A 21,489-nucleotide genomic window follows, 5' to 3' on the forward strand; every position below is an offset into this window, starting at 1 on the left:
CGAGTTCTCAGCACAAAGAGCATCCCCGCACTCCTGAATCCTGTGGGAGGCTGAGCCCAGCGAGATGTCCCGGGGTAGAACCTGGCTCCGCGACGAGGGCGGGGCAGGGGCGGAGCCAAGGAAGGGCGGGGTTCAGGGCAAGGGCGGGGCAGGGCGGGGCGGGGGCACTGGTGATTGGAAGCCTGGTGGGCGGGGCCCAGGACCTCCCTGCCCTCTCCGCCATTAACTCGGAGCCCGGCGCAGTGGAAAGCGGGCCGAGAAGCAGAGGTTCGGGTTCCAACTCTTGATTCTATCACAAAACACTGCACCCAAGGCAACCAGGCAGCTTCCGAAGACCTCGTAAGTGCCCCGCCATTTGCTGGGTGCTGGGGATACAGACATGAAAAGAAAAATAAAAGACTCAGCCCTGCCTCCGGGAACTCACAGTCCCGCTGACGGTTTAGTCCTCTCCTCTCTCTGGGCCTCACTGCCCCCATCTGGGAGATTGACAGATTGGACTATCACGACCGTCTCGCCGCCGCTGCAGAGACGCCCCTGGATCACAGCGCCCCTGCCTCTGCGGCCCTGGACAGGGCTCAGGGTCCAGCCCCTAAAATTGCTCAGGGTGAGGTTGGATGGATCAACCACAGCAACTGTCACCTCACAGTAGGAGACAGGGAAACTGAGTCCCAGAGAGTCAAGAGAGTGCTTACCTGAGACCTGGGTAATACTGGAAGCTGTCCTTCCATCCACCAAGAACTCTTCGCCTTTTTTATTATTTTTAATTTTTGTTTTTGTTTTTGAGACGGAGTCTCACTCTGTCGCCCAGGCTGGAGTGCGGTGGTGCAATCTCAGCTCACTGCAACCTCCACCTCCCGGGTTTCAGCGATTCTCGTGCCTCAGCTTCCCAAGTGGCTGGGATTACAGGCATGTGCCACCACACCCGGCTAATTTTTGTATTTTTAGTAGAGAAGAGGTTTCACCATGTTGGCCAGGCTGGTCTCGAGGTCTTGACCTCAAGTAATCCACCTGCCTTGGCTTCCCAAAGTGTTGGGGTTACCGGCGTAAGCCACTATGCCCAGCCCAAGAGCTCTTTGCCTTCTGAGAGCAGCGCCCTGTGGAGGCAGAAACAGGTATCTGCCCTCTCCAAGCCTGACTTCTCACCTGCTTCCCAACAATTGCACTGCAGATTCCGCACGCTTTTCCTTCCTTTCCTTCTTGTCCTGTCCCCTCACTTCCCACAGCTCTGGGACAGCAGCCTTTACCTGGGCTGCCCGATCCCCTGGTTGCTCCCCAGAAACAGTGGCCTGGCTGCGTGTTGGCATCCACAGCACGTGATAAGGGCTATGGGATTTGGGCGACCCTGGAGGGTGAGGAAAGGGAAGGTGCCCATGTGAGGACTAGGCGTCTGGAGAGAGGAAGGGAGAGGGCCCGGCGGGAGGAAATGCTGCCCCAAGCGGCAGGACAGGGCTCTGAAAAACCACAAGATGCTTGTGAACAGCCAATGCTGCTGCTGTCCAAGCCGTTACCCTGTGCGATGCCTGAGGAGCGCCCTGAAGTTTTGAAAGGCGGAAGATGAGCTCCCTGCAAGGAGGGTTTTCCTGCGGTGGGATAGAGGCCTCGCCCAGAGCCCAAGGGCAGCACAGCACCCCTCGCAGGCCACCTGTCTGCATAGTTCACCCTCCTCGGCCTCCTCTCTCCCTCCTCCCACCAAGGTGGGCCCTTTGTTCTCCATCTGACTCACCAGGGCTCCTTCCCCCCTCCCACCCCACGCCAGCCCTGCCTCAAGCTGGAGGGGGAATGCTGGGGGAGCTGGGGAGTTGGTTTGGGTCCTGCTTCTGAGAGGCGAGAGCTCCAAAGGACCCCTCCCTGCCCAGCCTGTTTCATCCCCAGATTCTTAGAGCTGACACAGGGTCTGCCTAACTGTATCCCACTCCCCTACCCCTCCACCGCCCCCCCCCCCACCCACCCACCCACCCACACGCACACTGGCTCCAGCTGTCCTCAGGGTCCCAATGCCCTCTGGACACTATGCCAGGACAGCCCCTCTGAGTCTGCCAGTAGCTACCATACCCCTCCCTCCTTCTCCAAGCTAAATGGCCTCTGTTCCCTCAAAAACAAAGAACTAAAGGCAAGCACTAGAATGATCAAGCTCTTAGAAGAAGCAGAGGGCCGTGTCTCCAGGACCTCAAGGAGGCAACAGCTTCTTAGCCTTGACACCAAAGCATGAGCAACAAAAGGAAGAATAAATAAATTGGATTTCAGCAAATTCAAAACAGTTGTGCTCTAAAGGACAGTATCAAGAAAGTAGGCTGGGTGCAGTGGCTCACGCCTGTAATCCCAGCACTTGGGGAGGCCAAGGCGGTTCGATCACTTGAGGCCAGGAGTTCGAGATCAGCCTGGCCAACATGGCAAAACCCTGCCTCTACAAAAAAAATATAAAAATTAGCCAGGTGTGATGGTGCATGCCTGTAGTCCCAGCTACTCAGGAGGCTGGGGTGGAAGGATTGCTTGAACCTGGGAGGTAGAGGTTGCAGTAAGCCAAGATTGCACCACTGCACTCCAGCCTGGGCAAAAGAGTGAGACCCTGTCTCAAAAAAAAAAAAGTAAGTAAGTAAAAAGATAACCAACAGGATGGGAGAGAATATTTTCAAATCATATTTCTAAGAAGGGCTTTGTATCCAGAATATGTAAAGAACTCAGGTAACTCAATAATAAAAAGACAACCCAATTTAAAAATGAGCAAAGGATCTAAACACACATTCTTCCAAAGAAAATATACAGATGGTCCAAGCACATGAAGACACGCTAGACATTATTAGTTACCAGGGAAATGCAAATCAAGACCACAACGAGATGTCATTTCACATGCACTGAATGGCTAGAATCAAAAAGTCAGCGGGAAAAAGAGGCAGATAAGTGTGGGTGAAGGCGTGCAAAAATAAGAACGCTGATACACCGTTGATGGGAAGGTAAAATGCTGTACCTGCTCTGGAAAACAGTTTGGCAGTTCTTCACGGGTGAAACACAGAGCTACTATAGAACCCCACAATTCCCTCTCTAGGTACACACCCAAGAGACGTGAAAACAGGCCGGGCGCAGCGGCTCACACCTGTAATCCCAGCAATCTGGGAGGCCAAGGCGGGCGGATCGTGAGGTCAGGAGTTCGAGACCAGCCTGGCCAATGTGGTGAAATCCTGTCTCTACTAAAAATACAAAAATTAGCCAGGTGTGGTGCCAGGCACCTGTAATCCCAGCTACTCAGGAGGCTGAGGCAGGAGAATCATTTGAACCCCGGAGGTGGAGGTTGCGGTGAGCTGAGATCACACCACTGCACTCTAGCCTAGGCGAAAGAGCAAGACTCCATCTCAAAAAAAAGAAAAAAAACAAAAAAGGAAACATACATCCACACAAAATGTACATGTAAATGTTCATAGCAGCATTATTCATAATAGCCAAAAGGCAGAAACAAACCAGATGTCCATCCAATGGTGAATGGATAAACACAGCGTGGCCTACCCATACAATGGAGTATTATTTGGCCATAAAAGCAAGGAGGCCCTAACACAGCAGGAACGAACCTTGAAAACATTATGTTCAGTGAAGGAAGCTATACACAAAAGATCATATATGATTCCACTTATAGGAAATGTCTGGAACAGGGACATCTATAGACACAGAAAGTCGACTATTGGTTGCCAGGAGCTGGGGAAGGAGAAATTTGAAGTCATGAATATAGGTTTCTTTTTGGGGTGAAGAAAATGTTCTAAAATTAATTTTAGTGGTGGTTGAACTTGTCTAAGAATATACTACCCACTGACTCGCATACTTTAAAAGGATGAACTGTATGTGAAGTATATCTCAATAAAGCTGTTTTTAAAACAATTTTTTTTTAAGACAGAGTCTCATTCTGTCACCCAGGCTGGAGTGCAGTGGTGCAATCTCAGCTCACTGCAACCTCCACCTCCCGGGTTCAAGCGATTCTCCTGTCTCAGCCTCCTGAGTAGCTGGAATTACAGGCACACGCCACCATGCCCAGCTAATTTTTGTATTTTTAGTAGAGATGGGGTTTCACCATGTTAGCCGGGCTGGTCTCGAACTCCTGACCTCAAGTGATCTGCCTGCCTCAGCCTCCCAAAGCACTGGGATTACAGGTGTGAGCCACCACACCCAGCCTAAAACAATTTTTTTTCTTTCTTTTTTTTTTTTTTTTTTTGACAGATTTTCGTTCTTGTTGCCCAGGCTGGAGTGCAATGGCACAGTCTTGGCTCACTGCAACCTCCATCTCCCAGGTTCAAGTGATTCTTCCACCTCAGCCTCCCGAGTAGCTGGTATTACAGGCACCCGCCACCACGCCTGGCTAATTTTGTATTTTTAGTAGAAACAGGGTCTCAAACTCCTGACCTCAGGTGATCAGACTGCCTCAGCCTCCCAAAGTGCTGGGATTACAGGCATAAGCCACCGCACCTGGCCAACAATTTTTTAAGGAAAAGAAGAAAGGCAAATTATTGACCTCAGCTTCCACCTTAACTAGAAAAGACCAAATGAAACCTAAAATAAAAAGAAGAAAAGAAATAATAAAAATCAGAGTTGAAATCAATGAAACAGAGAACAGAAAATAATAGAGAACATCAATGAAACAGAACGTTAGTTCTTGAGAAAATTGTTAAATTTATAAATTCTAGTTAGATTGATCAGGAACAAAAGAGAAAATAAAAATGACCATTATCACAAATGAAATGGATAACTTTACTACACATTCTACAGATATTTTTAAAATCTGAGGCACAGACCTTTAATATAAAAAACATTTTATAGTTCTGTCTAGGGACATAAGATCTCAGGAAAAAGAAAAGAAACATCAATAAAAGCACTTTTGCTCTGTTTTACAAAATTGAAAATCAATCCCGTGCCTTGTCCAGGTTGTTTTAGGTACACGATTGTAAAACTGTACGGTACCCGCTGTAATAGACGAAGCCCAGCTTTACATTTGATCATGTGCTTATGTTTTCATCTATGGGGTCCCCAGGACCCCTGCACACAGTAGGTGTGCAGTAAATGTTGAGTAAGTCAATAGATGGTGGTGGTTGGCATCGTCTTCCTAATGTACTCTGGACTCTGTAGTGGCACAAAAGTCAGCACCTGGAATCCACGTGGGTTTCCGTATCCTCCACCAAATGTTCACCAAGCACTCCTCTGTGCAAGGCCTGAAACAACAGAGGAGAACAGAGATTTGGAACTTTGAGTTAACAATGGTAGTTAGATGATATTTTGGACTCAAAGTTGACCCTAGAATACTTAAGCCTTCGGAGCATGTTAGGATGGGATGAAGGCATTTTGCCTGCGGGAAGGACATGAATTTGGAGGAACCAGAGTGTGGACTGTTATGGGTTGACTAGGATCCTCAAACATGACGTTAAAGTCCAAACCCTCACTACCTGTCCTTCTGACCTTATTTGGGAACGGGGCTGTGCAGATGTCATTAGTTAAGATGAGATCACACTGGAGATTACGGTGGGCCCTAAGCCAATATGAGGGGTGTCTTCATGAGCAGAGGGAAATCCGAACACAATACAGGGAAAAGGAAAATCTTTCTGGTGTTTTATTTACTTGCATTAGTTTCTAAGGCTGCTGTAACAAAGTACCACCAACTGGGTGGCTTAAACAACAGAAATTTATCATCTCACAGTTTTGGAGGCTGCAAGTTCCAAATCAAGGTGTTGGCAGGGTGGGTTCCTTCTAGGGGCTCCGGGAGGAAATCTGTGCAAGGCTCTCTTCCAGCTTCTGGAGGTTGTTTTTGCTCACAAGCCTGGGCAGTCTTTGGCTTGTGAAAGCATCTCCCCAGTTTCTGCCTTCATCTTCATGCGGCGCTCTCCCTGTGTGTGTGTGTGTGTCTCCAAATTCCTCCTCTTTATAAGGACACCCGTCCTACTGGATTAAGGCCCACCCTAATGATTTCATTTTAAGTTGATTGTCTCAGCCAAGGCCCCATCTCCAAATCAGGTCACATTCTGGGATGCTGGGAGTTTGAATTTCAATATATGAATTTTGGAGGACGCAATTCAACTCGTCTCACCGGTTCAGGTGTCCAGAATTGGTTTATTTCCCATCTTAATTGTAGATTTACAATGTAAATGAGCCATACATTTTGTCAATTTTGTTTTTGCAAGAAGTATTTAATTTGTTGGTCTTACATATTTTACTACTTAGAAGAAATTAAAATTGCCTAAGTAAGAGTTCTCAAAGAGGTTTAATTGGCTTTCATTCCTGGTTCTCTGCCCAGATTCTCCTAAACACATCCATTCCTGTTTCTGGCAGAACTTTTGCAAACCCATCCCAGGTATGTTTTTTACATTATTAATTTTTTTAATCGTGGCAAACTATATATAACATAAAATCTGCCATCTTCACCACTTTTAGGTATACAGTTCAGAGGCATTAAGCACACTCACAGTGGTGTGCAACCATCACCATTATCCACCTCCAGAACATTCTTGTCTTCCCAAACAGAAACTCTGTCCCCATCAAACACTAACTCCCAGCTGCCCTCCCCCAGCCCCGACACCCACCATTCTACTTTCTGTCTCTATGTAAGACCTGCTTAGTCTGGAAATTCAGACCAGCGGAACCACACAATAGCTGTCCTTTTGTGTCGGGCTTATTTCACTGAGCATAATCTCCTCAAGGCTCATCCATGTTGCAGAACGTGTCAGAATTTCATTCTTTTTTAAGGCTGAATAATATTCCATTGTATGTTTAGACCACGTTTTGCGTGTCCATTCATCACTGCTGGCCATCTGGGTTGTTTCCACCTCTTGGCCAGTGTGAACCGTGCTGCTGTGAACATTGGCAAAGACGTGTCTGCTCAAGTCCCTACTTTGAGCTCCTTTGGGTAGATGCCCAGGAGTAGAATGGCCCATCAAAAATGAAAAAGCAATTTTAACGTTCAAAAATCTTTAGCATGGTACACTTGGATCTCACCTGATTATCTAAAAAATTAGCGGAGACCAAAAAATCTCCTCATTGATTTCTAACCTGAATCTCTTCAAACCTCAGGCCTGTTTCTTGGAGAAACTGATTCAGGGCTGCCAGGCCTCCTTCCTGCATCTTTCCCGGCTTTGGTCAGCTCTGTCATTTCTCAGTTAAGGAGGCACAAGCTCAAAATGATGACAGCCCAGATGCTTCTAAATGAGGCAGCTCCTGAGGACTCCCATGCCGCAGGTTTACAATCCAGCTATTCCACCGATATCAGAACCAGCTCACACTTCCTGCGTGCAGACTTTATTCAGCTGGGATAAAAGCTCTGCTAGAGTGCTAGTGAGAAAAGAATCCTGGGGCTAAAAACAAGCAGCCAAAAAATCACAGAGGGAAATCAGATGTCGGTTATATCTGAAAAATAACACCACGACTGAGGCTCCCAGTGCCAACGCATGCACACACATGCACACACACACACGCAGACACACACATACACAGAGACACATGCGTGCACACAGAAGAAAGGGCTCCTCGTGGGAATGAAGGTGAGGGCCAAACCGTGGAGGCAGGAGGAGCAAAAGCATTGTGTTCTCTGCCCTCTGGGAGCTTAGTGTCTAGCACCGGGGATGCCGCCGGGTGGCAAGGCCACCACCATGCCTGGCTGTGGCTCAGACAGCCATCGGGCTCCCCCAGCAGCAAGGGGGCCGTGGCCAGCTCTGGCCAGTGGGCCGTGAGTGCCGGTGACATGTGCTCCTTCTGTGGGAGTGTCCTCTCCTCACAGGCACCTGCTGCAATGGCCACCCTGTCTACTGGGTCCTGGGTGACCACGTGGAGCTGAGCCCCAGCCCCACAGACACAAACAGGGGCAACAAATAAACCCCAGTGGGAATTAGCTGTGAAGACGCTGTGCCCTCCCTGAAGCAGCAGCGAGCCCCAATGGTCCTCCCCAGCACGCCGGGCACTGTCCCGCCTCCAGGAGCATCTCCCGTGTTTGCAAGTGGGGGTGAAAATCCTTAGACGATGTGGGGACAAAGGGGTGGCCATGGCCACAGCTGGCATCATGGCACTCCCCTTCCCGCCCCCTGAGACTACACACCGTCAGAGGCTAGAAAACTCCTCTGAGAGCCTGCCAGCTGCACGACAACTGCCCCTCCGTGTGCCTGGGACTCACTGTCATCATGGGTTGGGATGGACTTGCACTTTTACTTTTTTTTTTGAGATAGAGTTTCGCTCTTGTCGTCCAGGCTGGAGCACAATGGCACGATCTCAGCTCACTGCAACCTCCGCCTCCCAGGTTCAAGCAATTCTCCTGCCTCAGCCTCCTGAGTAGCTGGGATTACAGGTGCCCGCCACCAAGCCTGGCTAATTTTTTTTGTTGTATTTTTAGTAGAGACAAGGTTTCACCATGTTGGCCAGGCTGGTCTTGAACTCCTGACCTCAGGTGATCCACCTGCCTCAGCCTCCCAAAGTGCCGGGATTACAAGCGTGAGCCACCGCCCCAGCCAGGGCTTGCACTTCTAAACAGCTTGCGGCCATGTGGCTGCTGCCAAGAAAGAGATTCTGTAAAAGGAAGCCAAACTCAAGGGCGAGCGCCTGCCCTTGCCTTTGGAATTTTCCTCTGAAGGATGACTGTGTCGTTACGTTGATGAGGTTTAAGGCCAGGGCGATTTTTCCAGATGGAAGCCCCCTCAGACATTATGCTGTGTTTTAAGGGGGAACAGTCTTATGGAAAGGGCAAAGTGAAACCACTTGGTGTGGGGTTTCCAAAGCCTGCTCAGCTCTGTCCCCCTAATCGTTGTTTTGTTTAGCTTGGTGTGGATATCGTGGTAATTGGTTTTAAAGGTCAGGCCCGAGTCTTTATGACATGCTAGTGAGTGCTGCATTCTCTTGCGTGCAAGCTTTTTCTCAGAAAAAATGTCTTTCGTCTCTTACAGTTGGATGCAGCAACATCAGAGGGGTGATTACCTCCAATTGCCAAAGAGGTTTCCAGCGCTGGAAGGAAATTTGGAGATCAAGGCCGAGTTGGCCTCAGCCAAGTGAAATGGGAATCAGGACCATTACAAAGCAATTCAATTAAAATAAAAGGCACATCATAAACTTTGACTGGAAAACTCCAAGTGGAATTAATATTACGTTGGTCAAATTACCTAGATAATTGCTTTCATTTTTCATTGCATCTTGATAGAAAGGACCAAGCTACTTTAAAATGAGTCCCAAAATGTATCCATTTCATCTTCTCGATGACTCCTAAAACCCTGTCCAAATGACTCAGATGCATTAGCTAGCTATTGCCACATAACATATTACCCCAAAACCTAACAGCTCAAAACTACAACAAACATCCTCCCCAGCTTTTGATATTTGCTGTCTTTTTCATTTCAGGCGTGGGCCGGGTGGGGATGTAGTGATTTCATGTTGCGGTTTTAATTTGCATCTTCCTAATGACCAGTGCAACTGAACACTTCTTCCATGATGGTTGACAATTTAGCAATCCTCTTCTGTGAAGTATCCCCATCTGTCCATGGGGTTGTCTGTCTTTTCCTTCATAAGCTCTAGTTCTCTGTATTGGCTGAATACAAGTCCTGTTTGGGATATACACATATATTGCAACTATCCTTCCCACTCTCTTGACAGTGTCTGTTGATGAACAGAATTTCTTGTTTTCAATACAGTTCAATTTATCAATTTCTCGGTTAGCACTTTTGAGCACTGTTTTAAGAAATCTTTAGGCCGGGCGTGATGGCTCACGACTGTAATCCCACCACTTTGGGAGGCCAAGGCAGGCAGAGTTAGGTTAGTGCACTTCTGTTTAGGGAGTTAGGAGTTAGTGCAGGTTAGGAGTTTGAGACCAGCCTGGCCAACATGGTGAAACCCCGTCTCTACTAAAAATACAAAAGATTAGCTGGGTGTAGTGGCGGGCGCCTGTAATCCCAGCCACTTGAGAGGCTGAGACCAGAGAATCGCTTGAACCTGGGAGCACAGAGGTTGCCGTAAGCCAAGACCATGCCATTACACTCCAGCCTGGTGACAGAATGAGACGCCATCTCAAAAAAAAAAAAAAAAGAAAGAAAGAAAGAAAGAAAGAAAGAAAGAGAGAGAGAGAGAAAGAAAGAAAGAGAAATCTTTATTTGCTCCAAGGATACAAAGACGTCCTCCTATATTTTCCTCTAAAAGCTTGATTTGTTTTCACTTTTCACACTTAGCTCTGCAGTCCCCATGGAATGGGTTTTTTGGTGTGGTAGGAGGTGGATCAAGACAAGCCTTTCCCATACAAATCTCCAGTTCACCCAGAATTATTTATCAAAAAGACCATTCCCCCCTTCCCCCCACGAGATAGGCTTCCTGTCACTTTTCTTGTTGCTAGAAGTGGATTTTGGATTGCTGGAAGTGATTACAACAATCTGACATCCCCTTAGTGATTTACACATGTATATACATCTACATTAACACTTGTGCCAAAGATTAGAAACATTTAAATGTCCACATATGGAGTCAGATGAAATTATGATTACATTGAGATAACAGACCACCATGAAGCCATCGAAAAGCCTGAGTAGATCTGTGCGCGTAGATATGAACAGTCTTGGGTTGTATTAGTTACATTTAAAAAACAGAGTTGGGCCGGGCATGGTGGCTCACACCTGTAATCCCAACACTTTGGGAGGCCGAGGCAGGCAGATCACTTGAGGTCAGGAGTTCAAGACCAGCCTGGCCAACATGGTGAAACCTCGTCTCTACTAAAAATACCAAAATTAGCCAGGCATGGTGGTGGGCACCTGTAATCCCAGCTACTCAGGGGCTGAGGCAGGAGAATCGCTTGAACCTGGGAGGCCGAGGTTGCGGTGAGCCAAGATTTCGCCACTGCACTCTAGCCTGGGCAACAATCGCGAAACTTCATCTCAAAAAAAAATAGTAATAAAGTAAAAATAGGCCTGGCGCGGTGGCTCACGCCTGTAATCCCAGCACTTTGGGAGGCCGATGCAGGTTGGATCACCTGAGGTCAGGAGTTTGAGACCAGCCTGACCAACATGGTTAAACCCCGTCTCTACTAAATACAAAAAAAAATTAGCTGGGCATAGTGGTAGGTGCCTGTAATCCCAGCTACTCAAGAGGCTGAGGTAGGAGAATGGCTTGAATCCAAGAGGCAGAGGTTGCAGTGAGCCGAGATTACGCCATTGCACTCCAGCCTGGGCAATAAGAGTGAAACTCCATCTCAAAAAAACAAAAAATAAATAAATAAATAAATAAAATAAAAAATAGAGCTAAGTTCTCATGTAGAAAAAGTAAAAGGGAAAGAAAATGAGGAGCAGAAAAGCCTGAATAAAATGCAACATTTGTGAAAAAACGTGGGTGTTGTATACATATTCATGACTGTTATATAAAATATCTCCACAGGCACCCACAGGAAATGATAGTGACAGTTGCCCTGGAAAGAAATTTAGAGACAGGCACAGGAGGGAAACTGTCCTCCAGACGTATTTTTATATGGTTTCAATTCTTTTTTCCCATGTGCATGTATTTCAGATTTTTATGTACTAATGTACACATTTATGTATGCAATGTACATATTATATATTAATGTACATATACATTTAATGTATTATACCTTAAAATACCTTTTCATTAAAGATAAAGTCAGACAAACTTTTTTTAAAAGTTAATATATGCCCATTATTAAAAAAAAAAGTTGGACAAAATAGAAAAGTGCAAAGAAGAAAATAAAATTAGCCCAGATCCCAATCCCCGCAAGTGACCACTAGCAACCTTTCAGTGTCTTTTCTCCCAGGCTCTTCTACATCATTGAAATCATGGTGTAGGAACACTCTTTCACCCCACAACTTTCACAAAACTGTACCAGATTTTCTGTGTCATTAACTTCCTGCCCCAGCATGCTCTGTGATGCCGGCTGTTTCAAGTCCTTGCTATGAGTGATAATGCTCTTGTCAGAGGCGTGTGAACCAGAGCAACTCCATCTTGAATAGGAGCTGGGTAAAATGAGGCTGAAACCTACCGGGCTGCATTCCCAGATGGTTAAGGCATTCTAAGACACAGGATGAGATAGGAGGTTGGCACAAAATACAGGTCATAAAGACTTTGCTGATAAAACAGTTTGCAGTAAAGGAGCCGGCCAAAGCCCACCAAAACCAAAATGGCCATGAGAGTGACCTCTGGTTGTCCTCACTGCTACACTCCCACCAGCACCATGACAGTTTACAGATGCCATGGCAATGTCAGGAAGGGGAGGCATGAATAATCCCCCCTTTGTTTCGCATATCATCAAGAAATAGCCATAAAAATGGGCAGCCAGCAGCCCTCAGAGCTGCTCTGTCCATGGAGTAGCCATTCTTTTATTCCTTCACTAATAAACTTGCTTTCACTTTGCACTGTGGAACTGCCCGGAATTCTTTCCTGTGCGAGCTCCAAGAACCCTCTCTTGGGGTCTGGATCGGGTCCCCTTTCCTGGAACATCTTTCTGGTGACTATGAAGGGACCATACTGTGGAAACCCCTGACCCAAAAGTTAACTTTCGGTAAGTGGTGGGGTCCAGTAACATATTTTTCACAAACCACAAAAGGGACAATACTGAGGAGACCCCTGACCCAAAGGAAATACACTGCAGCACTGATTGGATGACTTTGGGTAAGTGGTGGGGTACCTGGGTAAAGAATGGGATTGGGTTAGAGGCCCAACTTAGGGAAGTTAGTCTCTCCTAAGACAGAGTGGGTTAGAGGCCCTCTTAATAAAAGGCAAGAATGCTTGACCAAACTTGGCTTAGAGGCCCAGCCTAAGAGGGTTAGACTCCCTTCTAAGATTTAGGGGGTTGGAGGGTTAGAGTCCCTTCTAAGATTTAGGGGCTTGGAGGGTTAGAGTCCCTTCTAAGATTTAGGGGCTTGGAGGGTTAGAGTCCCTTCTAAGATTTAGGGGCTTGGAGGGTTAGAGTCCCTTCTAAGATTTAGGGGCTTGGAGGGTTAGAGTCCCTTCTAAGATTTAGGGGGTTGGAGGGTTAGAGTCCCTTCTAAGATTTAGGGGCTTGGTGGGTTAGAGTCCCTTCTAAGATTTAGGGGCTTGGAGGGTTAGAGTCCCTTCTAAGATTTAGGGGGTTGGAGGGTTAGAGTCCCTTCTAAGATTTAGGGGCTTGGAGGGTTAGAGTCCCTTCTAAGATTGAGGGGCTTGGAGGGTTAGTCCCTTCTAAGATTTAGGGGCTTGGAGGGTTAGAGTCCCTTCTAAGATTTAGGGGCTTGGAGGGTTAGAGTCCCTTCTAAGATTGAGGGGCTTGGAGGGTTAGAGTCCCTTCTAAGATTTAGGGGCTTGGAGGGTTAGAGTCCCGTCTAAGATTGAGGGGCTTGGAGGGTTAGAGTCCCTTCTAAGATTGAGGGGCTTGGAGGGTTAGAGTCCCTTCTAAGATTTAGGGGCTTGGAGGGTTAGAGTCCCTTCTAAGATTTAGGGGCTTGGTGGGTTAGAGTCCCTTCTAAGATTTAGGGGCTTGGAGGGTTAGAGTCCCTTCTAAGATTTAGGGGGTTGGAGGGTTAGAGTCCCTTCTAAGATTTAGGGGCTTGGAGGGTTAGAGTCCCTTCTAAGATTTAGGGGCTTGGAGGGTTAGAGTCCCTTCTAAGATTTAGGGGCTTGGAGGGTTAGAGTCCCTTCTAAGATTTAGGGGCTTGGAGGGTTAGAGTCCCTTCTAAGATTTAGGGGCTTGGAGGGTTAGAGTCCCTTCTAAGATTTAGGGGCTTGGAGGGTTAGAGTCCCTTCTAAGATTTAGGGGCTTGGAGGGTTAGAGTCCCTTCTAAGATTTAGGGGCTTGGAGGGTTAGAGTCCCTTCTAAGATTTAGGGGGTTGGAGGGTTAGAGCCCCTTCCAAGATTTAGGGGGTTGGAGGGTTAGAGCCCCTTCTAAGATTTAGGGGGTTGGAGGGTTAGAGTCCCTTCTAAGATTTAGGGGCTTGGAGGGTTAGAGTCCCTTCTAAGATTTAGGGGCTTGGAGGGCTAGAGTCCCTTCTAAGATTTAGGGGGTTGGAGGGTTAGAGTCCCTTCTAAGATTTAGGGGCTTGGAGGGTTAGAGTCCCTTCTAAGATTGAGGGGCTTGGAGGGTTAGAGTCCCTTCTAAGATTGAGGGGCTTGGAGGGTTAGAGTCCCTTCTAAGATTTAGGGGGTTGGAGGGTTAGAATCCCTTCTAAGATTTAGGGCCTTGGAGGGTTAGAGTCCCTTCTGAGATTTAGGGGGTTGGAGGGTTAGAGTGCCTTCTAAGATTTAGGGGGTTGGAGGGTTACAGTCCCTTCTAAGATTTAGGGGGTTGGAGGGTTACAGTCCCTTCTAAGATTTAGGGGGTTGGAGGGTTAGTCCCTTCTAAGATTTAGGGGCTTGGAGGGTTAGAGTCCCTTCTAAGATTTAGGGGGTTAAAGACTCTCAGTGCAGTCCCTCTCAGCTAAGAACAGGTCTGGCACTATGAGATGTTAAAAGCTGTTCTCTTTGGATTAATCTGCCTTGCACTCTTTGCTGATGGCTGTGGGTGACAGGGTTAGGCATGTACAGGATCATGGGACATGGGGAGCTTTTTCCTCCCTAAACGGGGAAACTTGAGAGCTATGGGACGGCTGGAAAAGATTCCTTTGCTACCCACAAGCGGCCGCCTGAGCTTTTCATTGTCGGCTGCAATGAGTGGGTCTTTTCTGGCCTCCCTAAGCTCTTCACCTTCTCCACCCTGCCTCAGGCAATACTTTCCCTCTCTATTTTTCCATCTTTTCTGTTACTCAGGGCAACCATCTTGCCCAGAGACCACGTGTTGAAACTCCAAGTTGGAAGTTGGATTAAAGATGGCGGGGCCCATCTGGGGGCAAATTTAAGCCTTGCCAGTTTCATACTGTGTGCTAAGCAGAGTGGCTAATGTCTGTGTTTGATCACATGTATTCTTCTCTGGCCAGAACAAAAAATAATAATGTCCTTTATTATGTGGCTTGACCTCCAGGGCGATGGTGCCACAAGCTGGATCACTAGGGCTGCTTAGGGAAAGGGAACCCAGAAGCCTGGCACATTGGCAAAAGGGTAAGAATTTCTTACCAGTCAGATTTCTGGCTTCTCTCTCTGTGCAAATGGTTGAATGAATGGGGAGAGAAAAAAAAAAACTGTTTATCTCCTCTGTCAAGTTTTGATTAATGCGAAAAAGAATTCTAAGGCTAGTTTTAAGCTGTTGTATTTTATGCTATGAATTCATTTTTCTGTGTTGAGGGGTACTTCAGGATAAAACATGACCTTAAAACACCGGTAAGCCCACTTTTCAAGACAACCCAGCAAGCTGGTCAGTAACAAACTTGGCTGCAGGTCCCTGAAACAAACAAAAATCTGGATGAAGTCTCCACCTTGTTTTATGTCCTTGGGAGTTTGACCTTGTCACCACATGGCAGTACTTTTGGTCTCTGCCTTCCAAGGAACAGGAATTTTAGGGTTCATGTCATAGTTAGCTCTAAAAATCCTATTAAATAAAAAGCCTTTGCAAGTTCAAAATTAACTATTCCCTTCTGGGAAGGGAAACGGAGGCTGCCCCATGCTAGAGCTCAGTAACTAAAGTTCTGCACTTTCACAGTCACGGTCCTGGTTCAATTCCCCATCTTGGAAGTAAGTCCTTTCTGGTTTAATATCTGCGTGCCCTTGTCTATTTTCTCCTCCTCCGTGGATTGTCTTAAATTTTCCTTTCTCTAAGCCCCTGGGAGGTTACCTTTGGTAAAGTTCAAAGGCCAGAAATATTGGCCGTTTGGCATAAGAAATTCTAAAAGGACTTTATTAATGAGTACTATGGTTAAAATCAGTTTCATTAAAAGTGGCTATTCAAGCTCTAACAGCCTGGACTCCTTGAGAAAAACAGGAGGCACCACAGACCCCTTTCTTGGCCCTGTTCTTCCAAGGGCTCCACCCAAAAGCCAGTAATCCAATTAAGAAACTTAAAAACTGGCAAATGAAAAATCTTACAACTACTGTAGTAATCTTCTTCTTTCTGTGTAGCTATATATGTGTTCTGTGTAATGTTTATATAAAAGAACTCGAATTAATTGGCTTAAACAAAAATAAGCACTTAAATATTTTGAAGGCAAAATAAAAACTGTAACGCCTTTTAGTTCATGTAACTTTAGTAATCTTTGGGAAATAAAAACAGCTTTAAAAATTATTGATAAAAACATTTAGTCTAAATTATGCAGGTCAGATATTAAGTTTGCTAAATGCTTTAAGGTCATAAACTGCTTCTTTAACTTTGAAAACTTGTTCAATTTACCTACCTTAAAGCCATTAGGGTCAAGCGTGGTGGCTCACACCTGTAATCCCAGCACTTTGGGAGGCTGAGGCGGGTGGATCACAAGGTCAGGAGTTCAAGACCAGCCTAGCCAAGATGGTGAAACCCCATCTCTACTAAAAACACAAAAAATTAGCCAGGCGCAGTGGCAGACGCCTGTAATCCCAGCTACTTGGGAGGCTGAGGCAGGAGAATTGCTTGAACTCAGAGGGCGGAGGTTGCAGTGAGCCGAGATCGTGCCACTGCACTCCAGCCTGGGTGACAGAGTGAGACTCCATCTCAAAAAAAAAAAAAAAAAAAAAAACCATTAGGTTCTAGATAAGGCCTGGGGACATGTGGAATTAGCCATGCTTCCTAGCTATACAAAGAAGATTATAAAGAAAGATTTTCTGTGAGAAAGGATCTTGGGCCAGGCACGGTGGCTCGTGCCTGTAATCCCAGCATTTTGGGAGGCCGAGGCAGGTGGCTCACCTAAAGTCAGGAGTTTGAGACCAGCCTGACCAACATGGTGAAACCCCATCTCTACTAGAAATACAAAATCAGCCGGGCATGGTGGCACATGCCTATAATCCCAGCTACTTGGGAGCTGAGGCAGGAGCATTGCTTGAACCCAGAAGGTGGAGGTTGCAGAAAGCCGAGATTGCACCACTGCACTCCAGCCTGGGCAACAGGAGTGAAACTCCATCTCAAAAAAAAAGAAGGAAATAAAACATCCTTGTATGGTAAATTCTTGTCCTAGGCCGGGTGCGGTATCTCACGCCTGTAATCCCAGCACTCTAGAAGACCAAGGTGGGCAGATCACCCTGAGGTCAGGAGTTCAAGACCAACTTGACCAACATGGTGAAACCCCATCTCTACTAAAAATTACAAAAATTAGTGGGGCATGGTGGCACGAGACTGTAATCCCAGTTACTTGGGAGACTGAGACAGGAGAATTGCTTGAACCTGGGAGGTGGAGGTTGCAGTGAGCCAAGACTGCACCACTGCACTCCAGCCTGGGCAACAGAGTGAGACTCCATCTTGAAAAAAAAAATTGTCCTAAAGTAAAATGACTGGTTGTTTAAAACGAGAAATGTTTAGGGCAAATCAGAAAGTCTAAGAATGTCTCAGGTCGTTTAAGTCGTGAAAGGATTTGTGAAAAGGAATTTATGCAAGAAATGTTGTTGTATAATTCAAAGGTTGTTAGGCCTTCTAAACGCTTCATAAAATGCCACTATGACTCTTACTGTACAACTTGCCTGCTTTACAGCTAGGTAAGCCCTGGGGACATGTGGAGTTAGCCACGCCCCCTAGCTATGCTGGAGAGTCAGCTCTAAAACTACACTTCTGCCTAGTATGTCCTAGGCAGGCTCTACACCTAGTAAATAATTAAAATCTCAAACTTATCAAGGTTTTTGCCAAAAATAAAAGTTGAAAATGTGTTTTTGGTGAAAGACTGTAAGATTTGGTATAATTGGTATATGTTCCAAAGTTATGGGAAACTCATAATTCTAATATGACTTAGTGTAGTTATTGTTATGTAAAAATTTTTGTGCCACAGAAGTAACCAAATTTCCTTATTAACTGTGGCTTTAATAATGACTGTCCTAAAACTTTTTATCATCCACAGATAATCATTGTCTTGTTTTAATCCTCTTTAGAAGGTGGCTTATAGTCAACTATAAAACTCTAACAGGTGTTCTTAAATACAGGTTTCTAATAACTTTGGAACTGTAACTTTAGAATAGAGGAAACAACTTTCAGAACTCTCATGAAGAGCTGGAATGTTCATGAATATCAAATAGAACAGGAGTTAACTGAATTAACTGAACCAATAGAAAACTGAAATAATCTTTTTAACTTTGCTTAAAATGTTGCTGATTCTTTGTTTTGTTTTTCAGAGGGAAGGAAACTTTTGAGCTATTTACAGCTTTTAGCAATTAAGTAAACTATACTCCTGTGAACAAAATTTGGAGCATATTTGTTTCTCTCTACCTGATTTCTCCAAACTTTGGAAACTACTTGTGAATACTCTTAATTTATGGCAATATAGTTTTTTGCAAAAGTGAGATAAGAATCTGTTTTCTGGGCTGGGCTCAGTGGCTTGTTTCTGTAATCCCAGCACTTGGAGAGACCAAGGTGGGCAGATCACTTGAGGTCAGGAATTCGAGATCAGCCTGGCCAAAAAGGCAAAAGGCCATCTCTACTAAAAATATAAAAATTAGTCAGGTGTGGTGGCACATGCCTGTAATTCCAGCTACTAAGGAGGCTGAGGCAGGAGAAATACTTGAACCCAGGGGCAGATGTTGCAGTGAGCTGAGATCAAGCCACTGCATTCCAGCCTGGGCAACAGAGCAAGACTCCATCTCAAAAAAACAAAAGGGGGTGGGGAGTTGGGGGTGAGAATCTGTTTTCTTTTGTAACAGGACACAACTGGAGAAATTTTACCAAGGCTTTAACTGGCATGGTGTGCTTTCATTTAAGGAATCAAACTTAACTTGCAAAGCCAATAAAAGCCCCTTGGAGAATTGGTCTGACCTTGTCTGCAATAGTCTCTGTATAGGGTTTCTGACCTGTGGTAAGCAAAGAATGTCAACTTCTGACAGGTCCAAGAGCCCCAAGTTATCTTGGGACCCCCAAGAGGAGAGGAATTAACTCAACTCGTAGGTATTTGAGGGTACAAACCTACGGCTGAGCTTAGCTTTAAAAAGCCTTACCTAAAATTCCTTCTACAGAACAGAGTTCCAGCAAAGCCAATTTTAAAAGAGCCTCTGTGGAAAATAATTATTCTTGCTGCACTTTATACAAATAATCAGGCCAAGTGTAATCAAGCAAATCAGTCTTACCATGATTTGTCTTCAGTAAAAATGAGAAACTGGAGAGAGAAATATTATGTTTCAAGAACTATGGTACACTTGTTATTAAATTCTAGTCTCATTAGTTGTTTTTAAGTTTGTTTCTGCAATTCAGGCTAACCCTGCTTATTCCTGTAAACCAACCAGTGATCTCTGTCTGCTGCTCAGAAGAAACAAGAGGGATGGGTAATGTAAAAATCTGGATCAGCATTCTAATTCTGGGCACATTACAATCAGCTAACAACACCATATCAGCTTAGTTCCAACATGCCCAGTTCATGAAAAGCCTTCTAATTTAGTTTACTTGGAATAACTTTACTTATTTTGGTTTACTCTTATGGAATATATTGCTGTTATACTCTTTGTGTAGGAATATAGGACAAGTTTACTGAATGTTTTCTTAAACACTTATTAATCTTGCAGATGTCGCCTTTTGTCAAAACTCAAGAGTTATGAATGCACCCTACCATACTGATGCTTTCCAACTGAGCTCTTCTCTACCCTGAATGCAAGAGAACCTCAGAGTTAGGCAGGAACATCACTACCCCTATTCAGCCTGAAGAAGTTACAGAAGATGGATCTTTATCCCTCTGCAACCCTTAGGATTGAAGGTTCTCTTATAAAAGGGAAGGGGGAAATGTCAGAGGCATGTAAACCAAAGCAACTCCACCTTGAATAGGAGCTGGGTAAAATGAGGCTGAGACTTACTGGGCTGCATTCCCAGATGGCTAGGTAGTCTAAGTCACAGGATGAGATAGGAGGTCAGCATAAAATACAGGTCAGAAAGACCTTGCTGATAAAACAGGCTGCAGTAAAAGAGCCGGCCAAAACCCAGCCGAGAGTGACCTCCGGTCGTCCTCACTGCCACACTCCCACCAGCACCATGACAGTTTACAGATGCCATGGCAACATCAGGAAGTTACCCTATATGGTCTAGAAAGGGGAGGCATGAATAATCCGCCCCTTGTTTAGCATATCATCAGAAATAACCATAAAAATGGGCAACCAGCAGCCCTCGGGGCTGCTCTATGGGTAGCCATTCTTTTCTTTCTTTACTTCTCTAATAAGCTTGCTTTCACTTTACTCCGTGGACTCGCCCTGAATTCTTTCTTGCGCGAGATCCAAGAACCCTCTCTTGGGGTCTGGATCCGGACCCCCTTCCTGTAGCACTCTGAAGAGTACTTGTGTCCTGTCTGAGCATTTCCTCAGTGTACACTTCAGGATGTGGAAGTATACATTGTTGAGGTCCTGTGTGCATACTGGCAGGTTTCCCTTCAGAAAAGGCACACCAATCTGCACTGCCACCCAGACAGCCTGTGTGGGAACAGCAGCCATTCGTGGCATCAGAGGAGACAGAATCCCCTCTGATGACACACTCAGGCGGCATGTGCACCCCCTTGTTCTCTATGTCCCAGCCATACTGGGAGAGACATGACCGGTGGGATTTCCCAGGAAGCTGACCCATGGAGCAGCACGGGAAGCACCCTCCTGCTGCTAACGTGCAAAACGGGACACAAGCTAAGCATGGGTACTTTAGTCAAGAGGTACAGCTCCACCTGGGACCTGGGGACTCAGCCTAGAAGCAGACATAAAACTCTGAAAAAACTGTAATCCCAGCTACTCAGGAGGCTGAGATGGGAGGATCACTTGAGCTAAGGAGTTCAGGCTGCAGTGAGCTGTGGTCACACCTGTGCACTCCAGCCTGGGTGACAGAGCAAGACCCAGTCTCTAAAAAAAATAAAGATGATCATAAAAAATCTGAAAAAAAAATAGAAATCTGGAGCAGGGAGGGCAGCAAAATACAGCCCACTGGCAAACAGGCCCACCATTTGTGTTTATAAATAAAGCTTTATTGGCACACAGCCACAGCTATTCATTTATATATTGTCCACAGCTGCTTTGGTGCTAGAACAGTGGAGTGGTAACACAGATCATAAGGACTGAAAAGACTAAAGTATTTACTCTCTGGCCAGGGACATTTGCTGACCCCGATCTAGAGTGTATGGAGCTAAATTAGCATTCAAGGGTAAGGGTGAAAGAACATCATTTTCAGATGTCCAAGCAGTGTACTCCCCACAGATCTCACTGAAGACATTGCTGTTGCATTTCAGCAAGAAGGACATTAAAGCCAGGAGAAAATAGTAAAATGTGAAGTATAACAGGGACGCTATAATCACCTCAGCTGCAAGCTCAGCATCCCCCTTCCAAAGCCGCCTGCATCCGGTGACTGATAGAGGTGGGGGACGGAAGCCCAGCCCTCTCAGGCACATGGGGGCGTTCTGATGGGTCTTCACTCCAGATGCCACCCTACCCCTAGGCTGGCAGAGGCATGGAATCTCTTCCTCTGCCCAAGCCTGCTGCACTTCCCTTCCCTCCGCAATGGATAATCCGCGGTAACAGCTTGCATCCGAAGCCCCATC

General features: G+C 46.0%; 2 long non-coding RNA genes across 2 annotated transcripts in view; one reads left to right on the forward strand and one right to left on the reverse strand.

Moving 5' to 3' along the window:
• The first annotated feature begins 232 nt into the window (after positions 1 to 232).
• Positions 233 to 9,060, forward strand: LOC129533190 (uncharacterized). The gene is made up of 3 exons (XR_008679269.1): positions 233 to 339; positions 6,263 to 6,319; positions 8,892 to 9,060. It is a non-coding gene; the product is annotated as an uncharacterized lncRNA (long non-coding RNA).
• The window catches only part of LOC129533189 (uncharacterized), a 29,413-nt gene continuing 12,559 nt past the window's right edge, over positions 4,636 to 21,489 (reverse strand). The window contains exon 3 of the long non-coding RNA XR_008679268.2: positions 4,636 to 5,186. This is a non-coding gene — a long non-coding RNA (uncharacterized lncRNA). The remainder of the gene's footprint in view (positions 5,187 to 21,489) is intronic.

This window comes from Gorilla gorilla, chromosome 3 (assembly GCF_029281585.2).
Source record: "Gorilla gorilla gorilla isolate KB3781 chromosome 3, NHGRI_mGorGor1-v2.1_pri, whole genome shotgun sequence".
Classification (NCBI taxonomy): Eukaryota; Metazoa; Chordata; class Mammalia; order Primates; family Hominidae; genus Gorilla; species Gorilla gorilla.